The 20326-nt window shown below is 44.0% G+C and overlaps 1 protein-coding gene across 7 annotated transcripts in view; it reads left to right on the top strand.

Annotated features, from left to right (window-relative positions):
• The window catches only part of ERC2 (ELKS/RAB6-interacting/CAST family member 2), a 779911-nt gene that overhangs the window by 636164 nt on the left and 123421 nt on the right, over window positions 1-20326 (top strand). For all 7 annotated transcript variants that reach the window (XR_004537423.1, XR_004537420.1, XR_004537424.1 and 4 more), the window contains one exon: window positions 446-637. The gene's annotated coding sequence lies outside the window, so the exon portion shown is untranslated. The remainder of the gene's footprint in view (window positions 1-445; window positions 638-20326) is intronic.

The raw sequence follows: 20326 nt of genomic DNA, 5'->3' as shown, positions 1-20326 counted from the left end.
ATACTGTAGTGTTGTGGTCCAAACGATGAGACTGACTTTCTTTTTTAACCTCTTCTGCCTCCCATCTAGCCCAGTCATCATAGCAATAGTTCTTAACAAGACACCGCAAACTGCATTTTGTTTAGAACTTGCAATACATGTACCCAGAGTCTGTGACTCTAACTATTGTATTGGAATGTAATAGATCTAATTTTTCATGTTGGCGCATAAGCCATTTCAAACAGTTATGTTTAAACATCTGTAACATTTTTTTATATTTTTCACATAAAAGGACAAGATTTAGACTGCTATATTACAAAATTTTTGCACTAACAGAGTTTCTTAAAACCTCATTTTTTTTTTTTTAATTTCTGGTGACTTTAGTCACTCTTTCCCAGAGACAATCATATATTTTCTTATTTACAGTACATTTTCTAACAGTTCAAATATATTATTTTCTCACCAGATGATCCCATCACTGTTGGAGGCACATAGCCACGGCAAAATTTCATGCTGTACATTGATCACCTGTCCAACCTTTGCCTAGAGTATGATCCCCCGTTCATTCCAGATTTTCCACCATTACTAGTCTAAGGAAGGAGAGAAAGAAGAGGAGACATCTGACAGATCCAAATAATGTAACTTAACACCAGAGCAGGTTTGTTTACCCACCGAAATGACTTTCTAAAATTATTCTTGAAATGTCTGATTTGGTTGTTTCAGCTTATACATGGATAGTATGATAAATGGAGACGACTTTGAACTGAGAAGTCTTAGCTTTTGCTTCTTTTTCTTAAGATACTGTTGTAGTTATGGTATCTAGGGGTACAGTGTACCCACAAAATATAAAGCAGGTTTCATACACCCACAAGTACATAAAGAAGCAATTGTGCTTTTGTATAAAGTTGTCTAGAAAATGGATGATGTGCTATACAGTCTTTGCAGTTGAGGTGCATGCATGCAGCCATCTCTAGGGGTGGGAACACCATAACTGATGTGCATGCCATACTGCTTTACAGCTGTAGAGGAAAGCTTGGGCAATGTTCCTGTTATGTGATTTATATTTAGGTAAATTGAAGCATAGGGATCTAGCAACTTGTTAAGAGATCAGGCAGAACAAAGATTAGAACCTGACTTCTCATTCTGACAATTCAACAAAAGGCAAGGGAGACGTCTTTTCAACCAATGACAGAGTCTTTATTCAACCAACGATAGTCTTTGTTCAAAAAAGCTGTCCCAACAAGGATCCTAGTTTTGGTGTAATCGAAACATCTTTCTCAGGGGACACTCTTGGAATATTCAGCATTGTTTTATCTACATAGATAGCATTGCAGAATATGAGTAGGATTTGAAAAATGTGAAAGCTAGATGTTTCAGATTGTATGTTTTTGTTCTGGCTAAATATAAACCTCTGTGGACCCAATATTAAAAAAAAAGCAAGATCTAAATGTAAGCCCCTAAGGGGAGAATTCATCAAGGGGCGCTAACCGATTTAGCACACACTAAAATTTAACGTACTCATTATATTCCTATGGGTATCTTAGCAGTTAATATGCACTAAGGGCTAGATTCACAAAAGGCATGAAGGGATCCGTGAGGGATCCGATCTGTGTCTGGGGGGCTAATTCACGAATTGCCCTCAAGGCCTCTCCATGGCTATGCTACTGTAAGGAATTACTTTTCTTGAGTACTATTACTACTTTTTGTGAATAATTTGAATCAATATTTACTACTGCTAAGAAAATAACTAAAGGGTTATGACCAGAGCTCTGCTGTGATTTTGTTTACCTGAAACAGGACTCACAGTATACTTGGTTTTGAAGACTGCTGAGAGTGTATAAAGCAGTGTCCAACAAATGTTTTGATGCTGCGACACAGTGCCGCGGCTGGAGGGCATCCAGAAGTGTGCAGACATCGATGTGATGATGTCATTGCATGTGTGACAGAAAGAACAAACCAGGGAAAAACAAAACCACAAACACAAATGCAAGAAAACAAAAAATGGAATTGTCCAAATCAGAATGATGTGCACTAAAATAGTTGAGTTGTGTTTAACGAGACATTACTTTCTTTTTCTGAATTTTGGTTAAATCCACGTGGGTGGCAGTATTCTTCATATCGTCATTCGGGATCCTTAAGACTCCTGAGGCAGGCCTGTTGGCCGAAACATGTACATGTCGAGTCATTGAATGTATCATTGCGATATTGGAGGAATAAAGATCTTCACATTATCAGATGAGTTGGAGGACACTATTTTAGTGCACATCATTGCATGTATGACATCATTATGTGGAGGTCTGCACATGCACGGAGGCCTTCCAACTGCGGCCCTGAGCCTATTTCTACACTGGTAGGAGTTATGACGGAGGAGTGGTGTGGGGAGAGGAGGTGAGACGCCGGCGCCAGCTGACAGCCTGCAGAATGTGCCTCTCACCGTGAGAGGCATGTTCTATAAGCAGTCAGCCAACGCCGGCGCCTCTCCTCCTTGCCGGCGTCTCATGGTACACCTGGACTCTGCCTCAGCACACAGTTTGCAATACACTGGTATAATGGAAACATATAAGATTGGAGCTTGTAGTTAGGTCTCAGGATATTAATAAAGGGTTTTTCCTGTTCCTTGTTTATTTTTCCCTTTTTTTGCTAGCTGTCTCCCAAATTGCCTCCACAATCCCCTCCTCCTATCCTTCCAAGAACCAAAAAAAATGTGGCCAAATGTAGCAAGAGTAGTTGCTGTGGCATTGCTCCTATGTTGGCCAAATTTCTGTTTCGGAATAATTACTTTTGTTCTGTTCTAATTAGGTTCCATTCCTCTCTGCATCTGTCAGAGCTAAAGGCAAAATTGTGAAATATTTTGTGATGCTTAGCAAACAAGGATGCATTCCAAATAGTATAAAGTCACAGACTACACACATTAAAATGTTATTGCTGGATGCCAACTGCAGAATATTGCGACTGTGCCACTGATTGCTAATCAAATGCTGAAAGATCCTCTCCAGATGCTTGCAAAATTAAAAAGACAAGATTTTATTATTTATTTTAAAATTTATATGCCATCTACAAACTAGGTAGTTTACAAAAATACACAACCTTAGATATTTTCAGTTTAGCCCGTTTAAAGACCTCAGCAGTGCAAACTGTGTGTAGATTTCATTCACAGATTCACTAGCACCAGAATCTTCATCGGTCAGACTAAAGACCCAGCATGGATAACCAATGAAGTAAAGACAGTGATAGGAGACAAGAAAAAATCATTTCGGAAGTGGAAAAAGGACAAAACTGAAGGAAATTGGAAAGAGCACAGGAAGCATCAGAAAGAATGTCACCGAGTGGTCAGAAAAGCCATGAAAGAATACAAGGAGAGACTAGCCAAGGAAGCAAGAAATTTTAAACCATTTTTCAGATATGTAAAAGGGAAACAGCCAGCGAGGGAGGAGGTGGGACTTCTGGATGAGGGAGACAGGAAGGGAGTGGTGAAGGAGGAAAAAGAGGTGGCTGATAAACTAAACAAGCTCTTCTCGTCGGTCTTTACAAAAGAAGACATATCCAACGTGCCAGAACCGGAAAAAATCTTCAAGGGGGATCAAGAGGGAAAATTATCATGCATGGAGATAAGCCTCGAAGACGTTCTCAGGCAGATAGATAGATTAAAAACTGACAAATCTCCAGGCCCAGATGGGATCCACCTGAGAATACTGAAAGAGCTCAGAGACGAAACAGCGGAGTTACTGCGGCATATTTGCAACCTATCCTTGAGAACAGGGGTAATCCCGAAGGATAGCAAATGTTACACCGATCTTCAAAAAAGGATCGAGAGGCGACCCGGGGAACTATATACCGGTGAGCTTGACCTCAGTTCCGGAGAAGTTGGCCGAATCACTGATCAGGGAAGGCATCAATGAGCATATAGAAAAAAATAATCTGATGAGAACAAGCCAGCATGGTTTCTGTAAAGGACGATCATGCCAAACGAATCTACTGCATTTCTTTGAGGGGATAAGCAAACATTTGGACCAAGGTGACCCCCATAGACATCGTATATCTGGATTTCCAAAAAGCCTTCGACAAGGTACCCCATGAGCGCCTGCTGAAGAAACTGTGGAGCCACGGGGTGGAAGGGGACGTCCACAGATGGATCCAAAATTGGCTGGCGGACAGGAAGCAGAGGGTAGGAGTAAAAGGACACTACTCTGACTGGAAAGGGGTCACGAGTGGTGTCCCGCAGGGGTCAGTGCTGGGACCGCTGCTGTTCAATATATTCATTAACAATCTGGAAACGGGGATGAAGTTATCAAGTTCGCAGATGACAAAACTCTCCAGCAGGGTCAGAACTGTTGAGGAATGCAAAGAACTGCAGAGCGACCTGAACAAACTGAGTGAGTGGGCAAAAAGATGGCAGATGAGCTTCAATGTGGAGAAATGTAAGGTCTTGCACATAGGGAAAGGGAATTCCATGTACAGCTATATGATGGGAGGGAGGGTGCTGGGGAAAGGCAACCTAGAAAAAGACCTGGGGGTACTGGTGGATACAACAATAAAGCCAGCGGCGCAATGTGCAGCGGTCTCAAAGAAAGCGAACAGAATGTTGGGCATTATCAAAAAAGGTATCACTACCAGAACGAAGGAAGATATCCTGCCATTGTATCGAGCGATGGTGCCCACATCTGGAATACTGCGTCCAATACTGGTCACTGTACCTTAAGAAAGACATGACAATACTTGAGAGGGTCCAGAGGAGAGCAACAAGGATGATAAAGGGAATGGAGAACCTTTCATATGCCGAAAGGTTAGACAAACTGGGGCGCTTTACCCTGGAAAAGCGGAGACTGAGAGGAGACATGATACAGACTTATAAAATCATGAAAGGCATAGAGAAGGTGGAGAGGGGCAGATTCTTTAGACTAGCGGGGACAACAAAAACAAGAGGTCATTCAGAAAAACTGAGAGGGGACAGATTCAAAACGAATGCAAGAAAGTTCTTCTTCACTCAGAGGGTGGTGGACACCTGGAATGCGCTTCCAAGTGAGGTGATAGGACAGAGTAAAATACTGGGGATCAAAAAGAGACTGGATGACTTCCTGGAAGCGAAGGGGATTGCAGGGTACAGATAGAGGATTACTTTACAGGACATTAAGCGAAAAGGGTATGAGAGTTTTAGGTTAAGAGCACTATCAGGTCATGGACCTGAGGGGCCGCCGTGTGAGCTGGACACGATGGACCTCTGGTCTGACCCGACAGGGGCAATACTTATTTTCTTATGTTGTTTTATGAAGCATAGCAGGGGAATCTTCATCCAACATAGGCTATATTTCGCCCAGGGGGGCTTTATCAAGGTATTTCCCCTTAGTTGGATGGGTGTGGTCCTTGGGAGGAGGATAAAAGGTTTTTCAACAGTGAGAAGATAGCCTTTGATCTGTTGGGGATTTGGATATTAGGTTTGTGAAATATGTCTTTATTGTTTTGAGTGTTGCTAGTTTATAATCTTTCAAGAGGCTTTTCCAGGTGGATTTGTCCTCAGCGTTGTGTATTTTGCACCAGGGTTTTTTCTGCTTTTCTGAATTTCCTTTTCTGTTCTCTCAGGCTTTCTGTGAACCAGGGTGATGCGAAAGATCTTGTGTATGTTTTGACTCTGACTCTTGCTAATTTCTCATACAGTGACTTTACGCCAGCATGCCATGTCTATGCCTTTTCCTCTAGTGAGTTGGTCGTGGAACTTGTGAGTAGGTCTATTTTGGAGATGCCAATGGAAAAATCATGAGGGTTGACCGATTTTGGGTCGAGTGTGATTGCTTTTTGTGACGCTGGATTTTCTATAGACCCTTCAGTCTTGACGTGTAGGTTGAACGAGATAACACGGTGGTCAGTCCAGGGGACCTGAGAGATTGTTAGCAGGGTTTGTTTGTTGTTGAGTGGTGGGCCTTTGGAGTTGAAGATCAGATCTAGAGTGTTCCCGGAGGAGTGGGTGGGGGAAGTGGACTTGTTGGATGAAACCTAGGTCATACAGTGTTTTTGTGAATTCCCTTGGGTACCGGTGATGTCTGGGTATTCAGCAAAGTTAAAGTCTCCTAAGATGATAATTTGTTTGTGGTTGACAGAGAGGTCATTTACAATGGTTCTTAGTTCGTCTAGTACAGAGGAGGGGGCTCTGTAGATTAATACGAATATGTTTTTTTTGTCATGGCCTGTAGAGAAAATGAGGCCGTTCAGGCCTTCTAGTGAGATGGAGTTTATATGGTTTGGATTTTGCGATAGCTGCAACCCCATCCCCTTTTTTGGGGGGGGCGGGAACATTGTGCACCCAGGGTGGCCCCGTCGTTGTCTTTTAGCCATGTTTCAGTCACTAGGAGGAGGTCCCATATGTTGTCTGTTATGGCATCTAGAAAGATGAGGTCGTTTATGGATCTGGCGTTTATTATCTGCCTATCTATTTGCCTTCCCCTCCCTGAAGGGCTGTGTATACAAGAGATTCCTTGATAGAACACTGTCATTCCAAGCTGGCAAATGGAATAATTGTCTAACAACCCTCATTTCAAGTGCACCCTCCTACCAATTCTTCAGGAAATCAGTTAAAACCTATCTCTTTGATAAATTTCTCTGACTCCTTCCTACCTTGCTATATAACCTCATTACCTGCTGTATCTCCGACATATTTCCGGTTATACCTAACCTCTTTTGGCTCACTAATATAATTGAAATTTGTTACCAATGTACTTGACAATATTCTCTGTAACATCACTGTATATGTACAGTCTCTTCCTATGTAAACCGCTCTGAACTGCTTGTGGTATTGCGGTATACAAATAAAAATTATTATTATTATTATTACTAAAGCTGCTGCGATGGAGTTTGTTTTGGGTAGTTTTGTATTTGTTGGGATTTTTATGAGGTTGGAGGTTCTGACTGTTGTTTCCCTCGTGTGAGAGCAGTTTGTCAGGTCTCCTTAGCGTCCCTAGCCTGTGATGACAAGGATGTGGAGAGCCATTATGGGAAATATAAGTGTGATATCTGAGATAGGGCCTGGTGTATTTGACTGTTTAGGGGTCTTGTTGGGTTCCGGCATGGTTTGGGCCTTGTCCTGCTTGGCCTGTACAAAGGAACGCACCAAGGGCCCTTGCTCGGCAGCCCTTTAAAGGATTGGAAAAGATGGCTGGCTCTGGGAAGAAAGGGGTCAGGCTTCACGCCAAAGATAGAAGGTTGAGATTGATCTGCTCGGTGCTTGCTCTGGAAGAAAAGACTGGGTTTCCCGCCGAAGAAAGTTTCCGAGGGGTCCGCTCTGCTCTGTTTGGTGCAGTGAGGGGAATGACTGGCCTCCTTTCCCCTCACTGTGCTTTCGACTCCTAACTCCTCTCACCTCAAGTTCTGCATCCCCAACCCTATATGTCATGTCTGCCCAAGTTAGATTGTAAGTTCTTCTGAGCAGGGACTGTCTGAAAATGTCTAAATGTACAGCACTGCGTACGCCTTTCAGCGCTATATATGTGATAAGTAGTAGCAGTAATAGTGGACTGCCCCGGGTGTCATCTCTGGCACCTCTCCTCCTCTCTGACCCTCGTGTACCTCTTGAAAAGTTCACTAGCGTGGGCAGCATTTTCTCCCTGCTGCTCAGGCCAGCCTCGTCTCCCTTTTGATGTCCCTTCCTAGTTGTGGGACAGCCCCCAATAACCCCTTACTATGTCTATTTTATACCTATGGGCTACATGGCACTCGGCACATGCTCATATTTGTTGGAATGCGCTAAACTCCAAAGTTAAAATTATTACCATGATGGAATACAATTCCACATAAAAGTGGAAGAAAAGGGCAATAAGAAAGGCCATGATTGAAAGGTCACAGCACAATTAGCCATGAGCAGAACTGCTACCAGAGTCTATGTGATTCACCAAATTCTGGATGATACAATTGGAAGCAGAACAAAAGCAAAAACGAGAAAATTAATCATCTACAGCTTTATCTCAAAAATCAATTCCAGTTGAGAAGAGTAAAAGAAAACAAAATTTATCCCTTTTATTGAAAATAAGATATTTACAAGGAGATTTAAGAAAAAAAAATGTGGCATTTAACCCAGCCCTCAAGTTGGAAAGACCTAGGAAAAATCAAATAGATTGAGCACAGCCCCTCCTCTCTTTCAGTGCAAAGTTCTTTTTGGACTCATGGCCTAAGATGACGCACATGACAACTTAATCTTCAGAGTGTTCCAAATCACTGATACATCCAGACTCTCATCCACTGATATAGGGGTTAATTCTATAAAGATTTTCTCCACATGTAAAGCTGGTAGAGAAGGCATTTGATAAAAATGTATGGCCATATGTGTGCACTTTTATATGAATTACCAAACCAGCTGGAACGTACGTTAATACTTTATAATAGCAGAGCATATACTACATTCGTTGTAATTATCTAGAATCATCAGATTGCCGAGATAGCAGCATAATTCAATCCGGCCATAGTCGTCATCGATCCCGGTATTTTTAATCTTATTTTAATAGTGATTCTAGCTTAACTTTTTCTTCTATTATTCTCACACTTTTATCTATGTTATCTTATTTGTGCAGCTTGAAGTACAGCAACACCCCACACTGACAGGTTTCAAAACTTTCATCAGGGTCGGACACTGAAAAGAAAAACCTAAGCTTTACTATTTCATTTCTCAATATACAGTACGAGTATATTGCTTGCTCTTAAAAGTTATTAAAAAATCTTTAGCTTGCCGATGTGTAACCTATCCACTGTGTCAAATGTATGCTACCGCCATTAATTTAGAATAAGTTTAAGTTTATTAGGATTTTATATACCACCTATTAAGGTTTTCTAAACGGTTTTACAATCAGGTACTCAAGCATTTTCCCTATCTGACCCGGTGGGCTCACAATCTATCTAACGTACCTGGGGCTATAGAGGATTAAGTGACTGGCTATGGTGTTTCATCTATGTTCTATATAGGGACGCCTAAGGCAACTTCTATATGAACCATTTATTGTGTCATTAGAGTAATTAGTGTGAGGGGCCTTAGGCACCTGAGCCAATTAGAGTCTTAGGGGCTTTAGGTATCTGACCAGTTGGAGTTGCTAGGTGGGTGGGGGGGTGTTTTGGTGGGATGTTCTGGCAGGAAGGAGCGGACATCCCTCCTGCCTATTGCGGTTGGGTGGGGGGTGTTTTGAGGGGTTCTGGCAAGATGAATTGGCACTCTTCCTGCCAGGGGTTATTCAGGGGGTTTATTTATTCCATTTTTTAGCCCGTCCTCCCAAAGGAGCCCAGAACAGGTTACAAAGTACATCCATAATAATCCAGACAGAACAGAAATGACAGGAGGAATTGGGATGAACTTCCTGTCCCCCCCTGCAATCTATACAAAACTCTGCTGCACATTTCAGGCATCTATTGTGGCCCTAGAGAGATGCCTAGGGCTGCTTAAGCTCGCCTAAGGCCACTTTTGGGCAAAACCACACCCACGCCCAACCTTGGATGAACTTAAGCATCCCTAAACATCTCCCTGCACCCGCGACAGATGCCTACAATGTAGGTGGCCTGCCTCAGGTTGTTGTGTTTTTTTTTGTTTTTTTTTTTAAGAGAACGTTCATCCTGATTGGCTGGTTAGACAGCAGTAGGATGCCTACAATCGGGACGCCTTTTACACAAATCGTGCACTCAGCACTTGGTGCTCGACCCCTTGGTCCGGAAAACAAAGACACTACACAAGCGTTTTCAACTAGTGTGGAATTTATTAGGCCGCAGCCATAACAGCACTATTACATCACAACTATCATCAATTGAGCAGAATAACCAATCAGGTATGACCACCACATGATCAGGTGCACAGCATATGCCTCTTCATCCTCTCCGAATCTGAGTTGCCGTAACAGCTTCCCCTGCTCGCTGGACCTATCCCGTTCAAGGATGTGTCCTCTCATCAGCAGTACGTTGCTGTGAAGATCAGGGCCTGGCCTCCCTGCCGTCCAAGCAAGGTGACATGCCCAATTTCCTAAGCAATGTAAAGGTGTATGTCGTTGACTCATATGCTGTGCTTACCCTCCTTTCCAGTCTGGCTGCGACAGAAGTAGAGGGTGGGCGGGAGGGAAGCCGCGTCCGCCTCATGTGAAGCCGGATCGAAAGGGGCGACCTCCCCTTCGCTCACCCTAATCTATCCTACCCCCCTTCCCCCCCCCCTGCGCCTAGCCGATTGGCCCCCAAGGCTTCGGCCGATTTGTCATCGCTCCTCCCTAGATGGTTCGGAGCTTGTTCTCAAATCGTGCACTCAGCACTTGGTGCTCGACCCCTTGGTCCGGAAAACAAAGACACTACACAAGCGTTTTCAACTAGTGTGGAATTTATTAGGCCGCAGCCATAACAGCACTATTACATCACAACTATCATCAATTGAGCAGAATAACCAATCAGGTATGACCACCACATGATCAGGTGCACAGCATATGCCTCTTCATCCTCTCCGAATCTGAGTTGCCGTAACAGCTTCCCCTGCTCGCTGGACCTATCCCGTTCAAGGATGTGTCCTCTCATCAGCAGTACGTTGCTGTGAAGATCAGGGCCTGGCCTCCCTGCCGTCCAAGCAAGGTGACATGCCCAATTTCCTAAGCAATGTAAAGGTGTATGTCGTTGACTCATATGCTGTGCTTACCCTCCTTTCCAGTCTGGCTGCGACAGAAGTAGAGGGTGGGCGGGAGGGAAGCCGCGTCCGCCTCATGTGAAGCCGGATCGAAAGGGGCGACCTCCCCTTCGCTCACCCTAATCTATCCTACCCCCCTTCCCCCCCCCCCTGCGCCTAGCCGATTGGCCCCCAAGGCTTCGGCCGATTTGTCATCGCTCCTCCCTAGATGGTTCGGAGCTTGTTCTCAAATCGTGCACTCAGCACTTGGTGCTCGACCCCTTGGTCCGGAAAACAAAGACACTACACAAGCGTTTTCAACTAGTGTGGAATTTATTAGGCCGCAGCCATAACAGCACTATTACATCACAACTATCATCAATTGAGCAGAATAACCAATCAGGTATGACCACCACATGATCAGGTGCACAGCATATGCCTCTTCATCCTCTCCGAATCTGAGTTGCCGTAACAGCTTCCCCTGCTCGCTGGACCTATCCCGTTCAAGGATGTGTCCTCTCATCAGCAGTACGTTGCTGTGAAGATCAGGGCCTGGCCTCCCTGCCGTCCAAGCAAGGTGACATGCCCAATTTCCTAAGCAATGTAAAGGTGTATGTCGTTGACTCATATGCTGTGCTTACCCTCCACTACCCGGGATAGCGAAACCTCGCTTATCGCGGGTTCCCCCCAAGTGCTGTAGCTGCGGCCTATATGATACCCACTGCATGGGTATGCAAAGGTACTGATAACTTTTCGTACTGAATCGCCTCAGGTACTGATAACTTTTGCAATGAATCGCCTCAGTGTAATGCAATAACTTTTCGCAATGAATCGCCTCAGTGTAATGAAATATACGCAACCCACTGCACGGGTACAGTGCTCCAACTATAGTTATATATGCAACAAACGATAGCCAGCAATAGCATATAATGGCCATATATAGCGTAAAATAGCATGTAAAGAGCATACAATAGCCAGCAATAGCATATAATGGCCAATCGCATATAATAGCATAAAATAGCATGTAAAGAGCATGGCCAATCGCATATAATAGCATATAATAGCGTAAAATAGCATGTAAAGAGCATACAATAGCCAGCAATAGCATATAATGGCCAATCGCATATAACAGCATAAAATAGCATGTAAAGAGCATGGCCAATCGCATATAATAGCATAAAATAGCACGTAAAGAGCATCCAATAGCCAGCAATAGCATATAATGGCCAATCGCATATAACAGCATAAAATAGCATGTAAAGAGCATGGCCAATTGCATATAATAGCATAAAATAGCATGTAAAGAGCATGGCCAATCGCATATAATAGCATAAAATAGCATGTAAAGAGCATCCAATAGCCAGCAATAGCATATAATGGCCAATCGCATATCATAGCATAAAATAGCATGTAATCGCATATAATAGCATAAATTAGCATGTAGAGAGCATCCAATAGCCAGCAATAGCATATAATGGCCAATTGCATATAATAGCATAAAATAGCATGTAAAGAGCATGGCCAATCGCATATAATAGCATAAAATAGCATGTAGAGAGCATCCAATAGCCAGCAATAGCATATAATGGCCAATTGCATATAATAGCATAAAATAGCATGTAAAGAGCATGGCCAATCGCATATAATAGCATAAATTAGCATGTAAAGAGCATCCAATAGCCAGCAATCGCATATAATGGCCAATCGGATATCCTAGCATGTAATAGACTTTAAATAGCATACAATAGCCAGCCATAGCATATTGTGATAAGCCTAGCCAATGTAGAGCACATGCGATGTGCTGATAAGCGTTGCCACTGTACCGAGGAGCACATGCAATGTGCTGATAAGCGTTGCCAATGAGCCGCTGATGTTGTATATTGCTGATATTGCGCTGCCGTAGAAGCTGGCGCTGCAGTTGAGGCCGTGGAAGCCTCTGCTGTTGTATATTGCTGATATTGTGCTGCCGTAGAAGCTGCCGCTGCAGTTGAGGCCGTGGAAGCCTCTGATGTGATAAGCCTAGCCAATGTAGAGCATTTGCGATGTGCTGATAAGCGTTGCCAATGTACCGAGGTGCTGAACGCCTAGCAACTGTATGTGCTGATAAGCCTAGCCAATGCACAGAGGAGCACATGCCATGTAGCAAATGTACAGCGGAGCACATGCAATGTGCTGATAGCCATGTGCTGATAAGCCTAGCAAATGTACAGCGGAGCACATGCAACGTGCTGATAAGCCTAGCCAATGTATCTAAGCCTAGCCAATGTACCGAGGAGCACATGCAATGTGCTGATAGCCATGTGCTGATAAGCCTAGCAAATGTACAGAGTAGCACATGCAATGTGCTGAGAAGCCTAGCCAATGTACAGAGGAGCACATGCAATGTGCTGAGAAGCCTAGCCAATGTACAGAGGAGCACATGCAATGTGCTGATAAGCCTAGCCAATAGCCAATGTATAGAGGAGCAAATGCAATGCGCTGATAAGCCTAGCCAGTGTACAGTGGAGCAAATGCTATGTGCTGATAAGCCTAGCCAATGTACTGAGGAGCAGATCCAATGTACTGATAGGCCTAGGAGCAAATGAAATGCGCTGATAAGCCTAGCCAATGTACAGAGGAGCCAATGCAATGTGTTGATAAGCCTAGCCAATGTACTGAGGAGCACCTCCAATGTACTGATAGGCCTAGCCAATGTAGAGAGGAGCATATCCAATGTACTGATACAGAGGAGCATATCCAATGCACTGATAAGCCTAGCCAATGTACAGAGGAGCACATCAAATGTACTGATAGGCCTAGCCAATGTACAGAGGAGCATAACCAATGCACCGATACAGAGGAGCATATCCAATGTACTGATAAGCTTAGCCACTGTACATAGGAGCACATGCAATGTGCTGATAAGCCTAGCCATTGTACAGAGGAGCATATCCACTGTACTGATACAGAGGAGAATATCCCATGAACTGAAAAACCTACCCGATGTACAGAGGAGCATCTCCAATGTACTGATAAGCCTAGCCAATGCCCAGAGGAGCATATCCAATGTAGTGATGAACGTAGCAATGTACAGAGGAGCATGTCTCCTGTACTGATGAGCCTAGCAATGTACGGAGGAGCATGTCCTGATGTGCCTAGCAATGTACAGGAGCCTAGTCAGGAGCATATCTGGATCAGTGTGTAAATATCACACTAATTATCTCCTATTCCCCATAATCCAAGCATGTGAGACCAGTAAATATTCGGTCCTAATATGTGTGTGTAGCAGGTATGGAAGTAATGCAAACCGTAAGGGAGGCGTCGGACATAATGTCCCGTAGATGCTGTTGAGGTAAAGTAAACTCATCCCATATTTAAGTCGTTAAATGGATAAAGCGAAAGTAGACCCCGTAAGGTAAATTAATATAATTTGTGAATTTAAAGCCAGAATCTAGCCAGCTTCCTTGTCAATTCGTTTGATTTGACCCAGCTTCTATCCCTTTATAACTTTCATATAACCAAAGTAAAATTGTTCTATATGTAGCCGATATGTGAGCACGTCCATCTATATCCCTCTAAAGCCCTGTCCCTTCATGCATCGAACTTACCTCCCAGATGCTGATTATCGTACTGCCGCTGATTGCGAGTACAGGATACCAGATGTCAGCTGTTGTGGTCTCTGGTAATGAGGTCGTAAGCAAGATAGTATGAATAGACTGTGTGGGAAAGAAAACCGTTAATACATGAGGTGTGCAGGAATTGAGGTAAAACGATCTGGTGTGTCTAATGGAGCTCGTATAGCGTCCTCGTATAAGGGGCCCGCTAAGGTCAAGAAAAGAAAATTTAAGGAAGCCCAATCAGATAACCCTGTAATGCTGTCGAAGATAAAGTGATACCATTGTAAAATGCCTGGATCTGGTTCCATCGGTTGTAGGATTCGTGGAAGCCGAAACCACCTGACTACATGTGCTCTCGTATGGAGCAAGTGTTGTACAGTAGTATGGAGCCGTGAATCGAAGTCTAAGGGCAGGACCTGTGAATCTAAGTCCCCGCCGAGTGGATGCAGCCCCAATCTCGGGAGATCCTATCCAAGGCTAAGCCACAGGACTATCTCATTTGCCCTATGCAGCTACAGTAGCTGCCGTAATTACTTATGTGTTGGGAATATAAGAAGAGAAGCATGTCAATAACTAATCGATGGACGAATACAGGATGTCCGGGGCAGTACAAGGGGAGACATCCTTGAGTGAGACTTGTGTAGCGGTGACGCAGAGGGAAAATGAGATTGCAAGATCAAGGGGAACCAAGAAGGTTAGGATGCCCCTATGGCGGGAGTCGGGTGTGTAGGGCTTGATGTATCTTGCCCGTAGCTTGCGGCAGGTAAAGAACCCGCTAATAACGAGCATGGCTATCGGTTGTTGTACCGTGGATCGTAACTTGCGCCGAGATGGCATGGCTACGAGAAATACTAAGCGAATGGAGTAGGGTGGGACCAATAAGCATGTCATGTACCAGAAACCGAGAGGCCTCCAACTTGTGGCTTGAGTGATTGGGAGGTAAAGTTATATAGCAGAAGCGTATTAAGGGAAACCCTTATTATCAATCATTAAGTCGGAGAAGTCCTGCAGATGTACATATAATTAGATATCCTGATAATAGGAGATAGATGTAATGGCAGACGTTGCTTTAAATATTATATGTAAGAGCTTATGCATGTGATTTTAATGTAATCCGCTTAAGTTTTAAGCGGAATAGAAATTTAAAATTAATAACTAGCTAGAAGTATGAATATATTGTAACCAAGTTATATTCTTTTTAGTTCTATGTCCTTAAAGAACATAAATTTTCTAACTGCTGAAACAACAGTGATCCCATTCTTTAAAAGAAAGAGAGCGATTTATTGTTGAGCCCAAGTACTTTTGGCATATAATCATTTTCAACAATATATCGAGCCGGCTCTGCAAAGCAGCCTTTCCCTTTCTCCCTGTGGTTTACCGTAAATTGTTTATTAGAAATGTTGTGCATTATTAGAAAAGAAATTGTTGCTCGCCATTTTAAGGATGGTTGCAATAAAAAAAAAATTTAGATTATTCAGATTTATCAAGTTCATTGCAGGAGGCAGTAACCGGCACTTTTTTGTAACACCGTATGGTGTTTACTTGAATGTTTGCATTTCATTTACAGACATAAATGAGAAGGTTGCTTACAAGGGACTGTGGCACGGGAAGAAAATTAAAATGCCACGCTACATCAGAATAAAGCAAAGTTTGTTAAATATTATGGCAGCTTAGTGAAGAATCTTTTCTAGGGAAAACTACACCAGGCTAATAAAATTTCCAGAAAATGCAGAAAGTGTTTTGTTTCATGTATATTTTGTTCAACTGGCCCCGCACTGTAGACCAGCACACATCGGGTCGCTGTACTCACGGCGCACGTGGCCCAGTCGGAGAACGCAAGCAGGTCTTAATTTAGCTCTCTCGCGGCAGCGCCGGAAAGAAAGACGGGTAGGGCCAGAAAACACGTTTTCCCACGGCCGCTGGGGCTGTCCCTATTAAAGAACCAACCACGCCGAGACTGCCGTCGTTGGCTGCGAGTAGGGCAGCCGGGAGACAGAGATGGGGCCTTGGGCCGAGGCCGTGTCGTGTGCCCGCCCCCCCCATCCCCCACCGCACCGGACGGGAATGCCGTGTGTCTGGTGCCTGGGTCGGAGCAGGGCTGCTGGTAGGCAGCGATGGGCCCCTGTCGGAGGCCGCCGCCGCCGCCGCGTGGCCGCCAGGAGACCCAAATCCTCCTTTTTTCCCCCGCGGAGCGGGTGAGACTGTGCTTACAACTGCCGCCTCACCGCGGCAGGAGATGGGCCGCACAGATAAAAAACCGGCTGACCGGCGTTGGGGCGAGTAGTTGGCTGCCGCTACCAGCCGAAGACCACCCTCGAACCGCTCCCCTGCGATCGGGCGGCTGGGAGACAGCGATGGGCCCTGTTGGAGCCCGCGTCCCGCAGCCGCGTGGCAGGAGACCCCCATCCCCCGCCGGATTGTTCAGGGAGGAGCGGGTGGGATGGCGCCAAGGCAGGAGATTGGCCGCGGAGCTAAAACCGGCCGCGTTGGGGCAAGTAGTTGGCGCAGCAAAAACCGGCCGCACGGCCGCGTTGGGGCCGAAGACCGCCCACGATCCGCTACCGCGAGAGTGCGCGCCGCAACAAAGGCCATTTGGGGATGGTGCTGGGCCTCCCGAGACGTACAACCCTCCCCCCGCTCCCGTGGCGTGTGCGGCGGCCCTTTTGAGACGCTCTTACCTCACAGGAACCGAGGGAGAGGTCTCGGCGGGCTCTGGAATGCCGCGGTTCGATAAGGAGTTGGGGTGGGTGCGACGTGACTCAGTAGGAGCCAGTGCACGCCGGGAGCAGAGTGAGCCGGCGAAGCACATGTCACCAGCGATCCCCCCCTCCGCTCCCCATGGGTCGGGGACTGCCCCTGGCCGCGTGTGCCGCGGCCCCGATGTTCCAGCCCCAGTCGCTCACAGGACACTGGAGCCGGAGGCGCTCCCAGGACGCCCTGCCAGGCTCCAGCTCCGCGGGAGAGCTCCTGTAAGTTGAGAGGCAGACCATTTGTTGTTGTAGTGGGTGAGCGGAAGGGGAAGCCGCGTCCGCCTCATGTGAAGCCGGATCGAAAGGGGCGACCTCCCCTTCGCTCACCCTAATCTATCCTACCCCCCTTCCCCCCCCCCCCCCCCTGCGCCTAGCCGATTGGCCCCCAAGGCTTCGGCCGATTTGTCATCGCTCCTCCCTAGATGGTTCGGAGCTTGTTCTGAATATGCCCCTTAGTGTATATGCCTGTGGATCGTTTTCTGCTGCCATCCTGATAGCAGTTGGAGTACTCCAAGATTCTGCTTTAGGACCTCTTCTCTTTTCTCTCTACACCTCGTCCCTGCAATGTGCAGTCTATACCCAATTCCCACCCATGTCCTGCCTAGTCTCCATCTCATCCCACACTGGCTATTTTAGCATGCAGTAGCCATTAGCACAAACATGAACTTACGACTATCACACACTAACAACGGACACTAAATTAAATGCGCATTAACTTATAAATGAGCATGCGTTAAATCAATTAGTGCACGTTAAAAACAGTTTTATTAAAATGAATGTATGAAGCAAAACTAAATAATATTTTATGCCCAGTGCATATCCCAGTGTGAATATGGGAGAAACTCTTTCCAAAACAGCATCCAGAGTTTATATTCCAGTATCTGAAAAAAAAAAAGGATCCCAAATAGAGATGGATACCAAAACCTAATTAAACCTTTGATTTTGCTTTGCTTGACAGCAGAACAAAATCTCTCATTTTATTGGATTTATTAGAAGACGATGCAAGCTAGACATGTGACCATTATGAAACTACTTGAAGAGATTTCAGCATGTCTGAGGATAGTGCCAGCTTTATCTCGTCATTCCGCTCTTAAATTTTTAAGTGATGATAAATGTTGAAGAACTCTTATAAAACTGTTGATTTGTCAGTTTCAAAACTGCCTAAATGTGGATATTCTTATTATATGCCAGTTTCGAGGAATGTCAGCTTTCAACAGAGCAGAGTAGTTTGGTTGAGTGCAAAGTCTAAATAGTCAGCCCTTGGGAAATATCTTATTATCACCTGCTCCTGATTTAAAAATTATTTCTACAGCTGAATTTTATTTATTTATTTATTTTTTTTTTTTGGGGGGGAGACAGTTTTGCTTTTGTCTTTCAATGGGACAGCATCTTTCAACAGGAAGGACATAAGACTATGTGTAGGTTTAGCCGAAAATTGGATTTCTTCCCAAAAACTAACAGTAAACAATGACAAAACAAAATTCATAAGGGTTGGTCCTATGAGAGGTGTAGAATGGGGTACAAGTGGATCGTTTTTTTTATTCTGTGAAAAATGACAAAGACTAGGGGGACACTCAATGAAGTTACAGAGAAATACTTTTAAAACCAATAGGAGGAAATATTTTTCCACTCAGAAACTAGTTAAGCTCTGGAATGTGTTGCCAGAGGTTGTGGTAACAGTGGTTAATGTAGCTGGTTTTAAGAAAGGTTTGGACAATTTCCTGTAGGAAAAACCCATAGTCTGTTATTGAGAAAGACATGGGGGAAGCTACTGGGATCGGTAGCATGGAATGTTGCTACTCTTTAGGTTTTGGCCAGGTACTAGTGACCTGGATTGGCCATCACCTTTGTTAAGACTTAACAAAGCATTTTATGATACAACAAGGTAAAAATGCTATAAAAACACAAACAGAAATTACAATCTTAAAAAAGGAGGAAAATTTCTAAAAATTAAAAGTTAAAAAGATAAAGATAAAATATTATCAAAAAGACTTTTTTAAAACTTATTTCAGGTAAAAGGAGGCAGTTTGTTTTTGTTCCTGCATCCTTAGCCCGCTGACGTTAATTATTATAAATGGTGATCACTCATCAGTAGTAGGAACTGATAAAAATACACAAACAATTTGAGGCTTTTGTATTCCATCAGCATGACACATAGATAATGGTGTTGATATGTCTGTAACTGAGATAAAGGATAAAACAATTTCAAGTGCTAAATAATTGAATAAAATTTTAAAATACTCTGTAGTTAAAAACTGTTTCAAGCTGCAGATACTATCAACTTCTTAACACTATGGGCCCCTTTTACAAAGCTGCGGTAGTGATACTGCCTCAGTAAAAGTACCGAAGTCCATAGGAATTGAATGGATTCGATGCATTTACCACAGCTTTGTAAAAGGGGCCCTTTATGATCATACTGGTATGTAACTTCAGTCATCAATATTTACGTTAACCTTTACTTTCAGTCAAAACAGAGCTTATTTCTAGAGAATGAATATTGAATAAATCATCTCGGTGAGAAATTCTGAAGAAAAGAAAAATCTATTTTGCTTAACCAAAGCATTTCAATTATATCTTGGCAAAAGCTAGCAAAATATACTCAAGTTATAGAAGGTTAACTACACAATCTATACACAGTAGAACGTAGAAATGTTGGCATTAGCTTCACTTGGTATCATGATATATCGAGTAAACTATGAATTCTCTGACGCCACTTAGATTTTGGACTGGTGAATCATTGAAAAACAGAAACATCACCAGTCGCAGAGCCACATAAATCCTCAGTATCGAGAAAAACACTTGGCAGCTGCTTTTCAACCAGTATTATGAAATTCTTCAATGTTTTTCTGCTTCAATTTGAGTAACCAAGAAATCTGAAATAAGCTCTGCTAAATGTCCTTTCTTTTAATTTAAAAGTGCTTGGTTTTAATATGAGGTGCCATTGTCTATAAAGCATGCAAATAACATTCCTCTTTCTCCCCCTTTTTTTACTTTGCTGCGATAGAGGTTTCTACCGCAGCCTGGAGTGTTAAATTCTCCGATGTTCATAGAATTTCTATGAGCATTGGAGTAGCGTCGGAGCATTTAAGCGCCCCGGGCTGTGGTTGAAACCTCTACCATGGCTTAGTAAAAAAAAGGGGGGGGGGGAGGGCGTTCACTACCATTAAGATGGGTTATTTTACCACTAACTCGTGCTATTTTAGTACAGGTCCCATTTTATGCAATGAGACCTAGTTACTACGGGTTACAGGAAAATAAGATGTCTTAATGGTAGCCCGCTTTGATAACATAAGAGCATAAGAATTGCTGCTGTGGGTCAGACCAGTGGTCCATTGTGCCCAACAGTCCGCTCACACGGCAGCCCTTAGGTCAAAGGCCAGTGCCCTAACTGAGTCTAGCCT

Source organism: Geotrypetes seraphini, chromosome 17 (assembly GCF_902459505.1).
Source record: "Geotrypetes seraphini chromosome 17, aGeoSer1.1, whole genome shotgun sequence".
NCBI lineage: Eukaryota > Metazoa > Chordata > Amphibia > Gymnophiona > Dermophiidae > Geotrypetes > Geotrypetes seraphini.
This window is presented reverse-complemented; position numbering and strand designations above follow the sequence as displayed.